Consider the following 20920-nt stretch of genomic DNA (forward strand, 5'->3'; position numbering starts at 1 on the left):
ATAGAAAACAATTAGCCCTGATTGTTTTTAGCAAGTGCCCTGGGGACAGACTTTCCTCCCTGGGCAAGCTCTGAGTCTAGTAACAACAAGCCCTGAACATGGGGCGTTTTCGGGGAGCTGCCAGGCAGGTCAGCTAGTTGCAGTTGGGTGGGGATGGGTCTTTTCAGAGCTCCACACCCATTATGGCTGCTGGGATGCTGGTTGTCTCAGCTACCATGGTTCTGAGACTGACGGTTTTCAAAGTTATGGAGGATATTGTGAGAGCAGGATGGGAATAGTGCAAGTTATAATGCCACAAAGTTTGCTCCCTTTATCAAGATTCCACCATGTTTCTTCACTAAACCCTCCTCAGATTCTTGCAAGCCTTTGATTAATTTCTAGACTTCTGAAAAGTTGATTTCGCCCATTTTTACCAGTGTTCTCATTGTTTTTATGCATTTGAAGACGTCCTTACTCCAAAGTTTCAAAAATGTTCTCCCTGTGGTTATTTATTTATAAATTAATTACTTTAAATGAAATTACATGAGAAATTCAGTTCCTCACTCACACACACTAGCCACATTTTAAGTGCTTGATAACAACATGGGGCTAACAATGAGTGTATTTGGTAGTGCAGGCAAATGTTGACATTATTGCAGAAAGTTCTCTTGGACAGGACCCAGAAGCAGGGAATCTAGAATCAGGGTAGAATTCCAGACACCCTTGTTCATCCCTTGTGTCCTTCCAGGTCGGTCCCCCATGGTAACCACAATGCCGTGGACTCACTGTGTACCCAGCCGCCTTGGCACAGAGACTGGATAGAGTTGCCATCTATGAGGAATTCCTGCGGCTGACCAGAAGGGTACCCAGCTGCAGAACTTGACCCTGGACGGAAAGAATGTCCTTGTGGATGGTAAGGCTCCCTGGTCATTGGGGAAGAAAGTGAGGCCTTTCTAGGGACTCTGGAGGCCTGGGGCTGAGAGAACACTGAACTTGCTCAGGCTGGCAGGAGGTGGCATAGTCCCCCAGTCTTTAGCCACCATTGAGAGAGAGAAAAGCACACCAGTGTAGTATGGGAGGCCCTCAACTTCTCCTAAACAGCTCAGTGACCTCAAGCTAGTCACCTCCCCTCTCCGGACTTTTGTTTCCTTATCTCTGCACTGAGAGCCACTGGGCCCGATGGTCAATGAGGGCCTCCAGCTGTGTGTGAAGCAGACTTACAGGTTTGGGGGTGGATGTGGTTTCTGATCCACAGGCTATAGTTTGCCAAGTCCCGCTCTAGATGAGCACCAATGCACTAGAACTTTCTGCAGTGGTGGAATGTTCTGTATCTGTGCTGTCCAGTGCATAGCTGCATGTGGCTGTTGAGTGCTCGAAAGATGGTATTGTGACTGGTCTTTATTGTTACTGATTTTTAATGTTACTGAGGTTAGAATTTTTATTTTATTTAACTAAAATTAATTTTAATTCAAAAAGAGACTTGTTGCTGCTGCATATCAGACAGCACACCTCTAAGAGGTTGTCTGGGTAGAGGCACAAGTAGGGGGACCTGCACCCCTCCCCCCATGCCCACTCCCTCCTGGAGTTTATGTTGTTGCTGGCAATAACAAGAATAGAGAATTGAAACTTATCAATTATTTGATCTGAACAAACTCATATTTTTAGGGGGTAACCAGAGAAGACTTCCTGCAGGAAATTACATTGTAGGTTAATCCTAGAAAATGAATATTAAGCAAATAGATAAAGGAGAAGGGGATGATGTGTTTCTAGGCACGGAAGAACAATTTTGAGTGGGAATTTACGAATTTAGAGAGATCACATAGGCTTGCCAACTGTGATGACCCATTCTCCCCCCAGCCATCATAAGATAGTCCAACCCAAATTCAGTCCTCTGTGCCCAGAGGTATTAATTTAGTTTAATTTATTACACTTTTGTTCTGTGATAATGGCCTTGAATTTTGTAGCAAAGTGTGCTCACTTTTTAGAGATGGAAAGTAAAATGGGGTGAAACATGATGATGTCTACTTGACTTTAATATTTCATTGAAAACATGGGATGAATCAAGGGCGGCAAGTGTTAATAATTTATACATTGATGAAATATTGTTTTAATTGGATGGAATATGCATTGTTAAATCTAGATGATGGATGTTTATGAGACTGTTCCCTTTATTTTTCTGTGTCTAAAAAGTTTTATTAAAAAGAGTGAAACACACTCACATGCATTCTCCATTTCATTCACTTCCAGAATATTCTCCCAACAGAAATGACACCTTGACTGAGAAGCATGGTAAACCTGCAGAAAACCCAGGCCCACGGTAGGGGGCGAGTATCTTGATGCTGTGCCTCATCGAAGAGAACTATGCGCACAGGGTCTTGGATGATGAGGAAAGTTGGCCAACCCTTGTCAAGGACGGTTGAGGCACAGTGGGGTCAGCAGGAGCCCTGGGGCGATGACAGGAGGTGGCTCACCCCACCACTTGTCTCCCCAGACCTCTCCTTCTGGGCCCTCATCCTCATCTGCTGGCGGGCTTCCTGGTGCTCATCACAGGCCTGATCTGCTGTCTCCTGGTAAGCCATGACGTGTTGATTGTCTTCTTACCATTGGGTTGTAAGAGCTCTTTATATATTATAAGTACACGTCCTTTTCTAGGGATATGTTTTGCAGATGTTTTCTCCCAGTCTGTGTGTGGCTTGCCTTCTCCTTCACAACATGAGTCATTGGGGAAATATAAGTGACAGTCATCATGAGATTCTACCACACTTGAGAATGGCTAAAATTAAAAAGACTGACTATAGCAAGTGTTGTTGAAGATGTCAAGTCACTGAAACTCTCATCGAGTGCTGGTGAAAAATAGCTTGGATGCGTCTTTAATAATTACATACGTCTATCCAGCCATTCCTCTCCTAGGAATCCATGCAAGGGAAATAAACTCATATGTCTATACACAGACTTGTACACACATGTTGATAACAACCTATTTATTCTAGACAAAAATGGAAAACAAACAAAATGTCCATCTACTGGTTAACAGATACACAAAGTGTGGTATATCCCCATGGTGGAATACTATTCAACCATAAAAAAGAATGAATTATTTTTTTTCTTTTTTAATTATTTTATTGAAATTATAAAGGGTTTTAACATTGTGTAATTTCGGGTGTTCATTATTATTTGTGAATTTCTTTATAGACTGCATCATGCTCACCACCAGTAGTCTAACTATTATCCATCACCATGCATATGTGCCCCTTTAACTCTTTCACTCAATGCCCAGCCCCCATCCCCTCTGGTAACCACTGATTTGTTCTCTTTATCCCTGTATATGTTTATCTTCTGCGTATGAGTGAAATCATGCATATTTGATTTTGTCTGGCTTATTTCATTTAACATCCTACCCTCAAGGTCCATCCAGGTTGTTGCAAACACGATGATCTTGTCTTTTTTTTCTGGCTGAGTAGTATTCCATTGTATATAATACATACCACCTCTTCTTGATCCATTCATCTGTAGCAGGGCGCTTGGGTTGCTTCCATGTCTTGGCTATTGTGAATAATGCTGCAGTGAACACAGGGCTGCATAAATCTCTTTGAATTGTTGATTTCAATTTCTTTGGATAAATACTCAGTAGTGGGATAACTGGAAGGTATGCTATTTCTATTTTTAATTTTTTGAGAACTCTCCATAGTGTTGTCCCTAGTGGCTGCATCAGTTTGCATTCCCACCAGCAGTGTGTGAGGGTACCCTTTTCTCCTTATCCTCTCCAACATTTCGTACTTTTTGTCTTGGGAATTATAGTTGTTGTGACAGGTATAAGGTGATCTCTCATTGTAGTTTTGATTTGAATATCCCTAATAATTAGTGATGTTTTACATCTTTTCATGTGTCTGTTGGCCTTCTGTATATCTTCTTTGGAAAAATGTCTGTTCATATCCTCTGCCCATTTTTAGATTGGATTATCTGTTTTTTTATTGTTGGGTTGTATGAGTTGTTTATATATTTTGGAGATTAACCCCTTGTCAGATATATGATTTGCAAATATTTTCTCCCAGTTGGTGGGTTGTCTTTCCTTTTTTTTTTTTTTTTTTTTTGGTGAAGAAGATCAGCCCTGAGCTAACATCCATGGTAATCCTCCTCTTTTTTTCTGAGGAAGACTGGCTCTGAGCTAACATCTATTGCCAATCCTCCTCCTTTTTTTTTCCCCCAAAGTCCCAGTTGATAGTTGTATGTCATAGTTGCACATCCTTCTAGTTGCTGTATGTGGGACGCGGCCGCAGCATGGTTGGAAAAGTGGTGCGTTTGTGCGCGTCCGGGATCCGAACCTGGGCCGCCAGTACTGGAGCGTGCACACTTAACCACTAAGGCTCGGGGCCGACCCTGTCTTTTCATTTTGTCCATCGTTTCCTTTGCCTTGCAGAAGGCTTTTAGTCTCATGTAGTCCCATTTGTATATTTTTTCTTTTCTTTCCCTTGCCTGAGTAGACATGGTATTGGAAAAGATGCTGCTAAGACCGATGTCAAAGACTGAACTGCGTATATTTTCTTCTAGGAGTTTTATGGTTTCAAGTGTTAGATTCAAGTCTTTTATCCATTTCGAGTTAATTTTTGTGTATGGTGGAAGATAATGATCTACTTTCATTTTTTTGCATGTGGCTGTCCAGTTTTCCCAACAGCATTTATTGAAGAGACTTTCCTTTCTCCATTGTATGATCTTGGCTCCTTTGTCAGAGATTAACTGACCACAGATGTGTAGTTTTCTTTCTGGGCTTTCAGTTCTGTTCCATTGATCTATGAGTCTGCTTTTGTGCCAGTACCATGCCATTTTGATTACTATAGCTATGTAATATATTTTCAAGTTAGGATTGTGATGCCTCCAGCTTTGTTCTTTCTTTTCAGGATTGCTTTGGCTGTTCGAGGTCTTTTGTTATTCCATATATATTTTAGGATTCTGTGTTCTATTTCTGTGAAGAATGTCATTGGAATTCTGATTGGGATGGCATTGAATCTGTAGATTACTTTAGGTAATATGGCCTTTTTAACTGTGTTTATTCTTCCAATCCATGTGCATGGAATATCTTCCCATTACTTCAGGTCATCATTGATTTCTTTCAATAATGTCTTATAGTTTTCATTGTATAGGTCTTTAACCTCTTTGGTTAAATTTATCCCTAGAGATTTTTTTCTTTTTGTTGCAATTGTAAGTGGGATTGTATTCTTGAGTTCTCTTTCTGTTAGTTCATTATTAGAGTAGAAATGCAACTGATTGTGGTAAGTTGATTTTGTACGCTGCAACTTTGCTGTAGTAGTTGATTATTTCTAATAGTTTTCTGATGGATTCTTTATGGTTTTTTCTATTTACAATCATGTCATCTGCAAACAGCAAGAGTTTCATTTCTTCCTTTCCAATTTGGATTCCTTTTATTTCTCTTTCCAGCCTAATTGCTCTGGACAAAACCTCCAGTACTATGTTGAATGGGATATGTCCTCTTGGTGGAAAGTCCCCTTTAGCATTATATACTGCCCCTCTTTGTCTCTCATAGTCTTTTTTATCTTGAAGTCTGCTTTGTCTGATATGAGTATGGCAACACCTACTTTCTTTTATTTGCCATTTTCTTGGAGTATTGTCTCCCATCCATTCATTCTGAGCCTGTTTGTTTTTAGAGCTGATATGTGTTTCCTGGCAGCAACATATCATTGGGTCTTGTTTTCTAATCCACCCCACCACTCTGTGTCTGTTGATTGGAGAATTCAATCGATTTACATTTAGAGTGATTATTGATACATGAGGGCTTAATCCCACCTAATCTATATTTCCATTGTTCCTCTTCCTTTGTGTTTCTGACTACCATTTCATTTTGGGGGTTTTCTGTGGTAGTTTTCTCTATTTTTACGATCTATGGCTCTGCTCTGATTTTTTGTTTGCTGGTTACTCTGAGGTTTGTATGAAGATCTCATAGATGAGACAGTCCATCTTCTGATAGCCTCTTATCTCCATTAGCCTAAGCAGGTTCCATTCCTTTCCTCTTCTCCTTCTGAGTTATTGTTGTCACAAGTTATTCATTTTTGTGTTGTGCGGTTGTGACTAAGTTGAAGTGTTTATAGTTACTTTTGATGCCTTCCTTCCCTTCTTCTTTTAAGTTATAATTAAGTATTTGCTACCCTGTTGTGAAACAGAGCTGTAGCTTTCTGATTTTGTCTATTTATCTCTTTGATCAAAGCTTTGTAGACATTTGCCTTCTTTTTGTTTCAGGTATGAGGGCGTTCTTGATCATTGCTTGTATGGGAGATCTCGTGGCGATGAATTCCCTCAGCCTTTGTTTATCTGGGAAAACTTGTATTTCTCCATTGTATCATAAGGATCATTTCACTGGATAGAGTATTCTTGGCTGAAAGTTTTTTTCTTTCAGTATTTTTAATATATCATTCCATTCTTTCCTTGCCTGTAAAGTTTCTGCCAAGAAATATGCTGAAGGCCTGATAGGGGTTCCTTTGTAGGTTATTTTCTTCTGTCTTGCTTCCCTTCAGATTTTTTCTTTGTCATTGTCTTTTGCCAATTTTACTATTATACGCCTTGGAGAAGGTCTTTAAGCATTGATGTAATTAGGCGTTCTGTTGGCTTCATGTATTTTTAAGTCCGGTTCTTGCCCAGGGTTGAGAAGTTCTCAGCTATTATTTCTTTGAACAAGCTCTCTGCTCCTTTCTCCCTCTTTTCTCCCTCTGGAATACATATAATTCTTAGGTTGCTTTTATAATTGCGTCATATATTTCTCCAAGAATTCCTTCATTTTCTAAAAATCTGAGTCCTTTCTCCTCGTCCACTAGAAGCATTTCTATATTTCTATCCTCTAAATCACTTATTCTTTCAACCTGATATCAGCTCTATTTTGTAAGGATTCTAGATTCTTTTTTATCTCATTAATTATGTTCTTTATATCCAGAATTTCTGCTTGTTTTTTTTTTTTTTAATAGCTTCAGTCTCTTTGATGAAGTATTCCTTTTCCTCATTAATTTTATTCCTGAGTTCATCGAACTGTCTGAACATTCTTGTAACTTGGTGAGTTTCTTTATGACAGTTATTTTGAATTCTCTGTCATTTAGATTGTAAATTTCTGTGACTTCAAGGTTGGTTTCTGGAGATTTGTCATTTCCTTCTGCTCTGAATTGTTACTATAGTTTCTTATGGTGTTTGATGAACTTATCTTTTGCCTGCGTATTTGTGGTAGTATCAGGTCGCAGACTGGTGAGGGTGGGCCTCTTTACATAGTCTATGGAATTGAATGCTAATCTCTTCCACAAACAGCCATGTGAACACATCCAGAAATAATGCTTAACTAGCTTTCTGGGCATCCCTTAGCTCTGTCAAGTTGACACCTGAAATTAACCAAAAAGGGTCAAGTTACAGAAGTGAGATGGGGGGATCTTTCACTGGGTCAGGAAGGGAAAGGACTGAGGTGGTTTTGGAAGGATCTGGAATTTTCTGGACTTTCTTGAAGAGCTTTGATAGAGCAGTCTTAGCAGTCATGGGGAAGGAAGCCTATTTCAGAGGGTCAAAGAGTGACTGAGAAACAGAAGGGCAGAGAGGGAGTGGAGGTGGACAGCTGTGCCTTGTGCCTCCTGAGAATGGCCTCTGGATTTAACACAGTGATGGCTCCCTCCCGGATCCCACAGCTTTGGTGTGGGCTGACTCCTCCCTAGGACTAGGGTGTTCTAATTCCTCAGTGTGAGCTACTCTGCATATTCCAAATCCCCAATGTCCTAGGAATGGGGTGTCAAATGGCCCTCTCTGGTCCAGCAGGATCCAGGCACAGGACCCTTTATGGGACAGGAGGAGGAGCCGGGTGTACACGGGGTTCTTACCTGCCAGACCTGGAGTTCTGGGGAGCGGAGCTGAGCGAGGTCACAGCGTAGGAGCCGCTGACAGGGTTTGAGGCCACCTGGGAGGAGAGCAGAGTAGGGTGGGCATCAGGGACGGTCAGGACAAGACCTGCCCCCTCATTTGTATGCTGCATCTCTGTGCCTGGACACAATCTGCTCCTCAAGTCTCGTTACCAAGAGCTGATTTCTTCCCTCATCGAATCTTTTCTTCCTTCTTCTTATATTGTTAAACTATTTTAAGTTAAATTTCGCTGTGTTTTCTCTCCCATACATTTAAAATTATTCCTTACTGATTCTTAGATGGAGACTATGATTTCAGTGAGTTACAATGAGAAATGAAGGAGTTCAGGGGTGATAACTGTGGACCTGAGAAATTTAAATGATGGCATCGGGCATGGTCCATGATCTTCAGGACAGCCGTATGATAAGCCACATGATAATCAGAATTTTTAAGACAAGGTACTGTTAGGTTTTATGGTTTGAGTGAGAACAAAGGGAGAGGCCTACAATTGACACACAGTTTACCAACAGCAGAGAATCCTCCCTCACCTCTTCCAGCTCCTGATGGTTCCTGCTTCCCTGTCTTGTGGCAGCAGATCTCCAATCTCTGCCTATGTCTTTCACATGATCTTCTTCCCTCCATGTCTCTGTGTCCTCATCTCTTCTTATAAGGATGCCAGTCACTGAATTGAGGGCCCACTCGTTTAATCTTCTCAGCAATCCTGGAGGTAGATACTGTTGTTATCCTCATTTTATAGGGAGCCTCAGAGGGGTAAGTTAACTTGTCTAAGACTGTACAGCTAGGCAGAGGCAAAAATCAAACCCTGACCATTTGGCCTCAGCTGCCATACTGTTAGCCATCTTGCTGCACTGCCTTATAAGTGAGCATGGGTGAAAGGCTCTTCAAAAGTTGGGAGGAATTCCTGATCAGATAAAAACATCCTAGCTACATCATGTGAAATATTTCAATTATTTATTTAGATTCTGCATTTTTATCTAACTCTGGGAGCTAGTGAAATGGTCTCCCTTAGTGCTGTAATATTCCAGCTGAATCAGGTGAGCCATGAAAAGCAGAGTGCCCATCTCTAAACTGCTCACATTTCCAATAAAAGGAGCATCCATTTGAGTTGGCTTTTTTGGAGAGAAGAAATACCTTCAAGCTCCACTGAAGAAAACTTCAAGCAAGAAGACAGATGTGTGCCTAGTGTGCAGTGGCTTTGGCTGTGGATTTGAGCCATGTCAGGAGAGGTGGTGGAGCTGTGAGCGGAAGAAGCCCCACGGCAGGAGAGGCACCAGACGAAGACACCCCAGCGTTACACGGTGGGAAGAGTTCCATCCTGAGAGGGCAGCCTGCAGCTCCCAGGATCTGAGTAGTATTCATAAGACCAAGGCAGCCACTGTAGAGCCCAGGCTTATCTCCAAGGGGTGAAGTGACCCGTGTTCTGGAGGGGACACCTGGTTAAAATAAACATCCTAGCAAGGGGAAAGGAGTCATAAGACTATCCTGAAGTGCCCATATTTAAAGAGGAAATGACTTAGGTTGGAATTGCCGGGAAGCAGATCCTGAGACAAGGATTTGAGTATAAGTAGTTTATGTAGGAGGTGGTCCCAAAAATCCCAGATAGAGGAGAGAGGAAAGTGACAGGGCCGATAAAGAGTGTGACTGAGTAGGTTACCTCTGTGAGCAGCTGGAGCTCAGTCCCCTTACGGAACCTTGGAAGACTGTAGAACATGCCTCAGAGTTATTGCACACGGGGGTGGGAAAGGGAGGCGTTTACCCTTCCGCTCCCGTCTGTCACTGACTGAGTGTTGTGCCTGGCTCCACTTCTGGCAGCTGCACAGCAGCGAGGGAAGTGCTCCGGCCAGGAGGCATGGGTGCTTGTAGGAGGACACTGTGGGCATGTACTGGGGTGGTGAGGGCCCCAGGGATTTGGGCCTGGCCCTGTCATACTTGCTACAGGAAAGAACAGTAGGGGAAGGGGGTGAAGGAGTTGGATTCTTACTTAAAGTGGTCTGTATAAGCCTCAGTTTCTTATCCTTGCTAGCCCACAGTGCTTCCTTCACCAACAGTCCCCTTGAATCACTGCTCAGTTATACACAGTGCACAAGAATCTCCCTAATGTGGGGCTCTGAGCGGTTGCCCAGGTTTCTAATACCAAGCCATTGTGCCTTCACGGGGATGGTGACCCCTCAGCTCTGCCATCCTCAAAGATGTGACTTCATTTGACCCAGAGCGATGACAAGTCGAAAGGTAGTCTCTCTGTGTTCAGCTGGACCTCTTTTATCTTAATAGCTTTTAATTCATGTGTGTTTCTATTCAGAAAACAATTAGAAATTAAACTGAATACACAAACAGTTTTTCAAGTCCTGGCCCTAAAACTAGATCTGCAGGCCTGTTTTCAGGAGAGGGTAGTAACTGCTCTTCTCTCCAGGCTCGCTAGACCATGAGCTCCCGTGGGGCAGGGCCCAGGGCCCCTTCCCCTGCTACACCTGGTGAATGAGAATGGCCCGCTGACTTCAAAGAGGGAGAGGAGACAGCTGTTCTCTTTGAGCCAGGTGTGCATGCCTCCCATTTCACATGGAGTTAGAGGGCAAATGAAGTTTGAACTCTCCACATCCTGCTTCCTTTTAGGGGTGCCTTCCAGGTGGGTAGTGGGGAATGTGGCTCATATTTACAGCTAACACTTACATTGGTCTTACTGTGTTTCAGGTACTAAGGTCTTTATATATGTGTGTATATAAATATTTATAAATATACACACAAACATAAACATATACACACTCTCATTGCAACAACCTTACAAAGTAAGAACTATTTTTGTACCCATTTTACAGATTAAGAAACAGAATCCAAAGAAGTTAGGTAACTTGTTCCCAGGTCACACAACTGGTCGGTAGAAGAGCAAACCTCAGCAGACGGGTTCAGAGCCTTAATTAATAAATATATCTACTCACTTTTCAGTTACTGGAAGAAAGATTTCACTTAGGAAAATGATCTTTCTTTAAGGGATTTAGCTTCTCTCGTAGTCAAGAAAGAAAATAACAATAAAGTCTTACCTTTTGTGGAAATGTTTGGCTACCCAACTATCGTTCCTTTCGCCTTCTCTGTGGTGAAATTATGGGACAAGTGTGTTAGGTGTCAAGGCTCTTACAAGCGAGAAAGCTGTGTTCATACATATAGGTGCACATCTTACAGTGGAGTGATGGGCAAGAGAGGAAAAGTGAACGAGAATGGGAAAAGGAAACATAAGTCGATTTTGCATGAGGCAGATAAATTTTGTGAGTAACAGTTTCTTTTCTCCTTTTGATAGTACAAGGGATTACAGAAGCCTCCACAGGAGAACAAATATTGATTTCTTGTTCCTTAGAAGACTTTCCAAACTTTGTGTACTTATGTTCTATGAAATACTGTATTAGTAGAAAAGGACAGCCTGCTTCATATAGTCTGAAAAAAAATGTTAGTGCCTAGAACTTTTTTTGGAAAGGAATCTAGCAATAACCATCACAGTTAATAGCCATATATACTTTATCCCAGCAATCCAACTTTTGGTAATCTATGCTCTAGGAATAGAAGCTCTAGTTAATGTAATAATGTTAATATAGTGAAAAAAAATTAAATATATGAGGAAGGAATGGACAGGTGGTTAATCCATTTTAGGAAAAAGGAGCCTGCCTGTGGATGAGATTGCTTTTTTAATTGTGGTAGAGTATGAGTTGCTTTTATCTTTACTCAGGTCTCTCAGAAATAGAAAATGGAGTTGGTGTTCTGTCTCTCTGTGGTAATTCTTTAGTGAACAGGGAACTCTAAGAGACGTAGTTATATCCTGAGTCACCCTATTTGGGAATTTCCGAGCAGATACAGGGCATATTAAATTGTATTATAAAAGAATGAGCAGTTGCCTTGATATTCTCAGACACTTGTTAAGCTTCTGTTCTTTACTTGAAACCAAGACTTAACTTGTATTGTTTTGATGAAGGCAGTTGCTTTGGCCTAGAGGTATTGGGGAAAATGTTGAACAAAAAATGTTCCATCATTTTTTGAAAATCACCTACTGGTACAATTTAGGAATGCTGAATTTCTCCTGAAGCTTCTGTCTGCTTTTCTACTCTTCCCATTTACCCTACAGGGACTTGGTTTTATTTATCAGGTACAAGTTCCATTTAGAGTCTATTTTAGTAGATCTGGTTTTGTACTGGTTGTATTTAGTAAGAAATTAGACATAGACTTCAGATTCATTATTAGGGATTTTTATTTATTTTTTTCAAAAAAGCTATGGTTCAGTAACACAATTTGAGTTTAAATGATTCAGTTTTGAGAATTGTAGCATAAGAAATGGGCACTTGAGTGCTTGTGTCTGGGTTTGAATCCTGTGACAGAGAGCAAATTGTTCAACCTTGCTAAATCTTGTAAGAGTGGGGATAATAATAATGGTTGTTTTGAAGATTAAAAAAGGTAATAGATATCTGCTTGACATCTGGTAAGTGCTTGACAAATGTTCACTGATCTTGTCACCACCACTCTTACCACTGTCACCATCATCACCATCTTTGTTCTCCACTAGGTTAGCCATACTTTGGTCCTGGCTTCTTGCCGCTGATCTAGGATAGTGGAGAGGCCAGCTATGGGGGTAGAGAGGCTAGCTATGAATTAAAGAAATGGGAGGTAAAGCCCCCTGGTGGTAACAACTCGTAATATATTGATTTTATAGTGATTTATCCTACAAAATAACTTAGAATACATCCTTTGAAGCCTCAATTTAATGGCTCCATTTTAAAATTTAGATAGTTCCAATGACTATTGGATTTAATGGCCAGAGACATCTCTTTGTGGCCTCAGTTGAGAAAATTTGGTTGTGTCTATAATCTATCACAGTGGCAAAAAGGAAAGAACAGTTACAAATCACATTGGTGTGGTGTCTTAGTTGTGTCAGGCTGCCATAACAAAATACTACAAACTGGGTGGCTTAAACAACAGAAATGTATTTTCTCCCTCTTCTGGAGGCTGGAAGTCCAAGAGCACGGTGCCAGCAGGGTTGGTTTCTGGCGAGGCCTCTCTCCTTGTGTTGCATGTGGCCACCCTCCTCTGTGTCCTCATATGGCCTCTCCTCTGTGCCTGTGCGTGGAGAGAGAGCGATCTCTGCTGTCTCTTCCTCTTCTAAGGACACCAGTTCTATCAGATTAGGGCTCCACCCTTATGACCTCATTTAACCTTAATTACCTCCCTAAAGGCCCTGTCACATTGGGGATTGGAGCTTCAACATAAGAATTTGGGGCCAGCACAATTCAGTTTATAACACATGGTAAAGTAAACTAATTCCTTCAGGATTGTTATATGTGTTTTTATTAAGGGATATTTTTGAAATCTTCTTAATGTAATTTAAGGACTTGTTTATGTGGAAACTAAAAAGTGATAATTATACTGTGTGAAAAGCTGAAAATTTAGTCTGACAGCTCTGTTTCCATTCTACATTCACCTTGATGCTTCCCAATTCCCTTGTCTGGGGAAAAAATATATTAAGAAAAATTAAAATTTCCTCAGCATATTGTAAAACGAAGTATAACAAATATTTTTTCAAAGTACAGTAGTGGTCAAGATCCTCTTGCTTTGAAAATTCCGGTTAGTAATTATTAACCGAGACATCATTACAATAATTCTAAACTTGCTGATATCTCCTTATATATGTCCCCTCTTTTCCTCCAGCAAAGAGGAATGCCTGATTGAAGAAGTTACCTTCTGTTCCTTAATAAGTATTTTCAGTTGTGTTTGTTTGCTTTGCTATCACTTTCCCCAACTCTCAATATTTTTTAAGAAATTGCAGATGGGTAACTGTGACAGGAAAAGGAAGAACTGAACTAAAATCTTTGATTATAGATTTACCTCAAGCACTCAACTACAGAAAGTAATAGGAAGGCGTAAAAAAGTTGATCATTATGTCAGATCCTTAAATTCTGATACACGGTCCTTCTTTCGGCAATAACATCTGTCTCTCAAAAACCTGTCAATTCCTAATATTATTCTAGTGTCAACAATAATGTGAAACGTGACATTCTCTCTTCAGCTTCCCTGGTTCAGAAACTGCTTTGAGAAGACACATAATTATGTTCAGAATTTTAAGATTCAAGACCACCCTATTTCCTGTTGCTAAGCAAACTGACAGACTATTTTAAAAAAGAAAAGAGACACCTGTCTTTGTGCCTGTTCTTGGCAAGTGGGAAATCTGCCAACCTGCAAAAGCCCAGCTTGTATTTTACTAGAGCCAATATTTTACTTTGCAAATGTTGAGCCCGTTCAAATGTAGCATTACCTTATGGTGAGCAGGAGTTAATTTTTGCAGATTTCTTGTACATTTTTTGTTATAAAAGTTTAAAGTATTGCTGGTGGGAATGTAAAATGGTACAGCCACTTTGGAAAACAGTTTGGCAGTTTCTCAGAATGTTCAACATAGTTACCATATGACCCAGCAACTCCACACCTAGGTATATACTCAAGAGAGGTAAAAACATATGCACACAAAATCTTATGTGCAAATTTCAAAGCAGCAGTATTCATAACAGCCAAAAAGTGGAAACAACTCAAATGTCCATCATCTGATAAATGGAGAAACAAAATGTGGTATATCCATGCAATGGAATATTATTTGGCCGTTAAACGGAAGTACTTATAACTGCTACAGCATGGATAAACCTTGAAAACGTTATGCTGAGTGAAAAAAGCCAGTCAGGGGCTGGCCCAGTGGTGTAGCGCTTAAGTACACGTGCTCTGCTTTGGCGGCGCCGGGTTCGCAGGTTTGGATCCCAGGCACAGACCTACGCACTGCTCATCAAGCCATGCTATGGTGGTATCCCATATACAAAACAGAGGAAGATGGGGACAGATGTTAACTCAGGGCTAATCTTCCTCAGCAAAAAGAGGAAGATTGGCAACAGATGTTAGCTCAGGGCCGATCTTCCTCACCAAAAAAAAAAGAAAAAGAAAAAAGTCACTCAAAAAAGACAGCCTATTACACCTATTGTATAATTCCATTGATATGAAATGTCCAGAGGAGGCAAATCTTTAGAGACAGAAGGTAAGTGGTTGCTAGGGCTGGAAGTTGGGGAGGATGGGGAGTGATTGCTAAAGGGTATGGAGTTTCCTTCTGGAATGATGAAAATGTTCTAAAATTGATTGTGGTGATAGTGGCACAGCTTTGTGAATAAACTAAAAAACTGCTAAACTATAAGTTTAAAAAGATGAATTGTATGATCTGTGGATTATGTCTCAATAAAACTGTTTTTAACAGTTTAAGTTAAGTTAAATTTGTTAAATTGGAAAAAAAAAAGCCAAGAAGACAATGTTCATTTTCCTGGCATAATCCTGTACAAGCAGATTTTGGGTAATTTCTTTTTCCTGTGTTTAGATTGATCTTTACATAGGTATAAGCATACTGAATATATAATTTTTTTTCATTTACCATATTTAAGCATTTCCCTTGATGTGACATAGTCTTCATTTGCCTCATTTTTATGACTTCCTAATCTTACCTATTTCATTGTCATATAGGTCGCTTCCAACTTTTCATGATTATAAATAATGCTGCAAATGAACTTGTTTGTCCACGTAGCTTTTTTTTTCTGTTAGGTTTATTTCCTTACAATGTTTCCACGTAGAATTACAGAATCAAAGGCAACAAGGATATTTAGGACCCTTAATGTCTGACTCTTTTCCAAGAAGATTCTGCCTGTTTATTCTGCTACCAAGAATGCAAGAGCTTCTATTTTACCTATCATTCATCAATACTGGGGGTTATAATTTTTTAAGTGAACTTTTCATTCTAGAATAATTTTAGGTTTGCAGAAAAGCTGCAAAGATAATATCAAGATTTCCCTTGAATCCCTTACTCAGTGTCCGCCATTGTTAACCTCTTACATTATAGTGCCACACTTGTCAAATCTAAGAAACCAACATAGGTACATCACTATTGACTAAACTCCAGACTTTATTCAGATATCACCAGTTTTTCTATTACTGCCTCTTTGCTGTTCCAAGACCCAGTCCAGGATTGAGTGTTATAATTTTAATTTTAAAAAATTTAATGTAATGGGTATAAAATGATATTACATTGTGGTCAGTCTTGTTTTTTGTTTTTTTAAGCCAAGTTTTTAAGGGAATATTTCTAACTATTTTGTTTGATAGGAGAAAGATTGGAAGTTAATTTCCCTCCCAATAAACTTAGTTTATCAGGGCTGGCCCGGTGGCACAAGCGGTTAAGTGCGTGCGCTCCGCTGCAGTGGCCCGGGGTTCCCTGGTTCGGAGCCCGGGCGCGCACGGACGCACCGCTTGTCAAGCCATGCTGTGGCGGCGTCCCATATAAAGTGGAGGAGGATGGGCATGGACGTTAGCCCAGGGCCAGTCTTCCTCAGCAAAAGGAGGAGGATTGGCAGATGTTAACTCAGGGCCCATCTTCCTCACAAAAGAAAAAAAAAAAACTTACTTTATGAAAGTATTATTCCTGTCACTTGAAAACTAGAAACACACTTCTGTGGTCTTCCTGCCAAAAATGGGTAACCAGAATGTAACCATGAGGAAACATCAGTCAAACACATATTGAGAGACAGTCTACAAAGTAGCCAGCCTATATTCTTAAAAAGATGTCAAGGTCAAGAATGACAAAGGCAGACTGAGGAGCTGTTCCAGATTAAAAGAAATTTAAGAGACATGACCCTAGATTGGATCCTGAACCTGGAAAAAAGTTGGCTACAAAGGAGATTATTGGGCCAATTGACAAAATCTGAATGTGGACTGTGGAATGAAAAATAAGATTGTATCAATGTAAAATTTCCTGATTTTAGTCATTGAACTCTGCTCATGAAAGAGAATGTCCCTGTGGACATTTGGAAATACATACTGAACTGTTTAGGGGGAGAGAGGGAAGATGTCTGTAACTTACCTTCAAATGGTTCAGGAAAAAATAGTATGCATATATATAAACATACTCACATGCATGTATGTAGAGGGAGAGAGAATGATAAAACAAATGGGGCAAAACATAAACAATTGTTAAATCCAGCTAAAGAGTATTAGGGAAGTTTCTTGTATGATTCTTGCAACTTTTCTGTAAGTTTGAAGTTATATCAAAATAAAAAGTTACCCTTCTCCCCCTCCAAAAAAGTAGAACTTTTTTCCCTATTGAGTCTCCTAAATAATTTTCTATTTATTCCTATTGGGTCTCAGCAGATCCTCAAATACAAGTTGCCTCCTTTGATCCTTATGGGGGAATAATGCAGCAGACTGATTTTTATGCATAATTAAGGGTAATCTTTTTATAACTCCTGATTTATTACATGCCACTAAAATATAATGTTCTCATTAATTAGTGTATTACTAGAGTTTGTTGAGGACCCAGAGTTCCATATTCTAAAAAGTCTGGAATTCTTGGCAAAATGGCACTTAATAACTACTTGCTATCACAGAGAATTGTAACTTCTCCTGTTTTTAGGAAGTACCCACTGTTAACAGTGCTTTTTTGAATTGGTCATTGTTTTCAGTTCCTGTGGTTACAGAAGCGTTTACTGTAAGTTAAATCAGGGTTTTGTGCTACTTTTGTTGATCGCACAGGTTACCATTTAGACTCTTGTTGTTTCTCTCCGCTTCTTGGCTCTCTGCATTCTTTGTCCAGTGGAAATGGGCCTGGAGTCTTCTGCCTCTCTTAGTGGGTCAGAGGAGTTTGAGAACTACTGGTTGCAAGGAGTAACTCAAGGCACTTCCTTTGGCCCTCCCAGGTGGCTTTCTCATCTCTGAGACAGGCCTACACCTTTGCTTTGTCTTGGCCTTTAACAGACCAACAAAGAGGGAGGGACTGCTGTGTACTCCCTGAGCTGGGTTAGTAATTTCTCTGGTATTGGTTCATCAACACTCCCTAAATGGGTCTTGAAAGTGAAATATCAAAGGCCTTCCAAACTCACAAGTCTGGTCACTGATTTGCCTCAGGTCTTCACTAAATGACCGCTATTGTGTACCTACTCTGAGTCCTCACATGCAGCCAGCTGAAGCTCAAGCACAGTAGCACGTCACTTGGAGCCATCTTTATAAATAACTTATTTTGAGAACAGGAAAAATGAAAGTAGTTGTTACATTAGGGTACTGGTAATAGGTGATTTTTGCCTGTTTTAAAATTTGTCTTTGTTATTATATCAGCTTTTCAATTACAAAAGGAATAGAAGACACATTGTATCACAAATACTGTTCATATTGATAAATCAGAATGTTGATTAGTATAATTTTGCTAATTAAACCATATGGTATAATGGAAAACTCTTAGGAATGACGTAATGTCCTCTTTGGATGGTGAAATTGCAATATCCTCTAAGGCAATCTTGACCCAACAATTTTATTTCTAGGAAGCTGTCCCACTAGTATTGTCATGTTTGCAGATAGACATACACTCAAGGATATTGTTACAGCATGGTTTGCAGTGGTAGATGGTGGGAAACAAACCAAGGTCCATCAAAATGAGACTGGTTAAATAAATTATGGTGCATCTATAGAACAGGATAATATGCAGCTGTTAAAATTGCAATATAGTCTCTTTGCCAGTCCAACAAGTAAGAAACTTAGAAGTCACCACTCCATCCTAACAAGTAAAAACACAAACAAACCAAAAAATCAGCAACTCTTCTTCAGTCTGTCAGAGAAGTGAGATCATAGGGCAGTCCACTACTCCTAAAATTGGAGGGACCGCCAGGTGCATAGAGAAAACACAACTTACCAGAACAGAGCTGAAACCTCTACAATAACCAGTGCTGAGGGAGAGAAACCTCAACTGTAACTGACAAATTGCTGGAGGCTCAGTGTAAATAGTTTCAAGAGATTAAAAACTCCAGGGGGACTAGTCATAGGGAGACTCCCCTCTTTTGTGAGTTTACAGGTCCTCACAGTGAACATCGGAGAAAAATTCCCTCATAATTCAGGTAGAGGAATGGGGAAAAGGAACCATTTTTGAAATGCACTAGAGCATTCTGTTCTTAGCAGTATCTGCCCTTAGGAGAAGCTATTTAACCAGAGCCTAACTGATCTAGGGAAAGGGAAATACCCAACTCCAGAAGGCCCTAGGCTTCTATGTGGAGAAAAGGAAATAACCAATTCCAGCCCCTTTTAGCCTTGAACCTAAAATTGCTCTAAAAAGATGATGTCTTAAAAATCAATTGACTTAGATGCATGGATTTATTTCTGGACTCTCAGTTCTGTTTCATTCATCTGTATGTCTGTCCTTATACCAGTACAGACTAGAATTACTCTAGTTTTGTAGTAAGTTTTGAAATTGGGAAGTGTGAGTCCTCCAACTTTGCACTTCTGTGGAAGATTTTTTTGGCTATTCTAGGTCCCTTGTATTTCCATATGAATTTTAGTATCAGTTTGTCAATTTCTGCAAAAATACCAGCTGGGATTTTGATAGAGATTGCTTTGAATCTGTAGATCAGTTTAGGAGTATTGTTGTCTTATCAACATTAAGTCTTACATTGCTTGTACACAGAATGTGTTTCCATTTGTTTAGGTCTTCTTTAATTTCTTTCTTCAATGTTTTATAGTTTTCAGTGTATTTGTCTTGCACTTCTTTGTTAAATTTATTCTGTTGTATTTTATTCTTTTTGATGCTATTGTAAATGGAATTGTTTTCTGATGTCAATTTCAGATTGTTTATTGCTAATGTATAGAAGTACATTATTTCTATTTATATATTGATCTTGTATCCTACAACCTTGCAGAACTTGTTTATTAGCTCTGTTTGTTCCTTGTGGAGTCCTTTATATAAGATCTCGTTATCTTCAAATAGAGATAGATTTACAGTGATGCATCACTTAACGATCGGGATATGTTTTGAGGAATGCATTGTTAGGCAATTTCACTGTTGTGCAAACATCATAGAGTGTACTTACACAAATCTAGATGGTATAGCCTACTACACACCTAGGCTATATGGTACTAGTCTTTTGGAACTACCGTCGTATGTGCAGTCCGTCATTGACTGAAACCTCATTATTCAGCACGTGACTACTTTTTCTTTTGCAGTTTAGATGCCTTTCGTTTCTTTTTCTTGTCATACTTCCTGGCTAGAATCTGCAGTACAGTGTTAAATAGAAGTGATGAGAGCAGACATTCTTGTGTTAATCTGAATCATAGGGAGAGAGCTTTCAATCTTTCACTGTTGACTGTGATGTTAGCTGTGGGTTTTTCTTAGATGCATTTTATCAAGTTGAGGGAGTTCCCTTCTATTCCTAGTTTGTTGAGTGTTTTTTTCTTATCATGAACACGTTGGATTTTGTCAAATGCTTTTTCTGTATCTATGGAGATAATTATTCAGAGGGATTGTCTTTTATTCTATTAATATGGTATATTACATTACTTGATTGTCATATGTTGAACCGACTTTGCATTGCTAGGATAAATCCTCCTTGATCATGGTGTATAATCCCTTTTATATGTTGCTGAATTTGGTTAGCTAGTATTTTATTGAAAATTTTTACATCTATATTCATAAGAAATATTGGTCTGTAATTTTCTTTTCTTGTGACATCTTTGTCTAGTTTCAGTGTTAGGGACTGGCCTCATAGAATGAGTTGAGAAGTATTTCTTCCTCACCTGTTTTTGGAAGAGTTAATGAAGGATTAGTGTTAATTATTCTTTAAATGTCTGGTAGAATTCACCAGTGAAGCCTTTGGTCCTGGACTTTTCTTTAGGGGAAGTTTTTTGATTACTAATTCAATAGCTTAACTTGTTATAAGCCTATTTAGATTTTCTATTTCTTCTTGAGTAGGTTTTGTTAGTGTGTGTCCATCTAAGAGTTTGTCCAATTCATCTAGGTTATCTAATTTGTTGGCATACAATTATTTTTAGTATGCCTTTATAATCTTTTTTATATCTGTAAGGTAGGTAACATAGTACCCATTTTCATTTCTGATTTACTTAGTAATTTAAATCTTCTCTCTATTTTTTTTTTTTTTTTTGGTCAGTCTATCTAAAGGTATCTCAATTTGTTGATCTTTTCAAAGAATCAACTTTTGGTTTTGTTGATTTTCTGTATTGCTTTTCT

General features: G+C 39.5%; 1 long non-coding RNA gene across 1 annotated transcript; it reads right to left on the reverse strand.

Moving 5' to 3' along the window:
- Positions 1-8416: 8416 nt before the first annotated feature.
- LOC131403907 (uncharacterized) lies at positions 8417-17855 on the reverse strand. The gene is made up of 3 exons (XR_009219634.1): positions 17796-17855; positions 10911-10958; positions 8417-8575 (listed from the first exon to the last, which is right to left on the reverse strand). It is a non-coding gene; the product is annotated as an uncharacterized LOC131403907 (long non-coding RNA).
- Between the last annotated feature and the right edge of the window lie 3065 nt (positions 17856-20920).

Source organism: Diceros bicornis, unplaced genomic scaffold, assembly GCF_020826845.1.
Source record: "Diceros bicornis minor isolate mBicDic1 unplaced genomic scaffold, mDicBic1.mat.cur scaffold_95_ctg1, whole genome shotgun sequence".
NCBI lineage: Eukaryota > Metazoa > Chordata > Mammalia > Perissodactyla > Rhinocerotidae > Diceros > Diceros bicornis.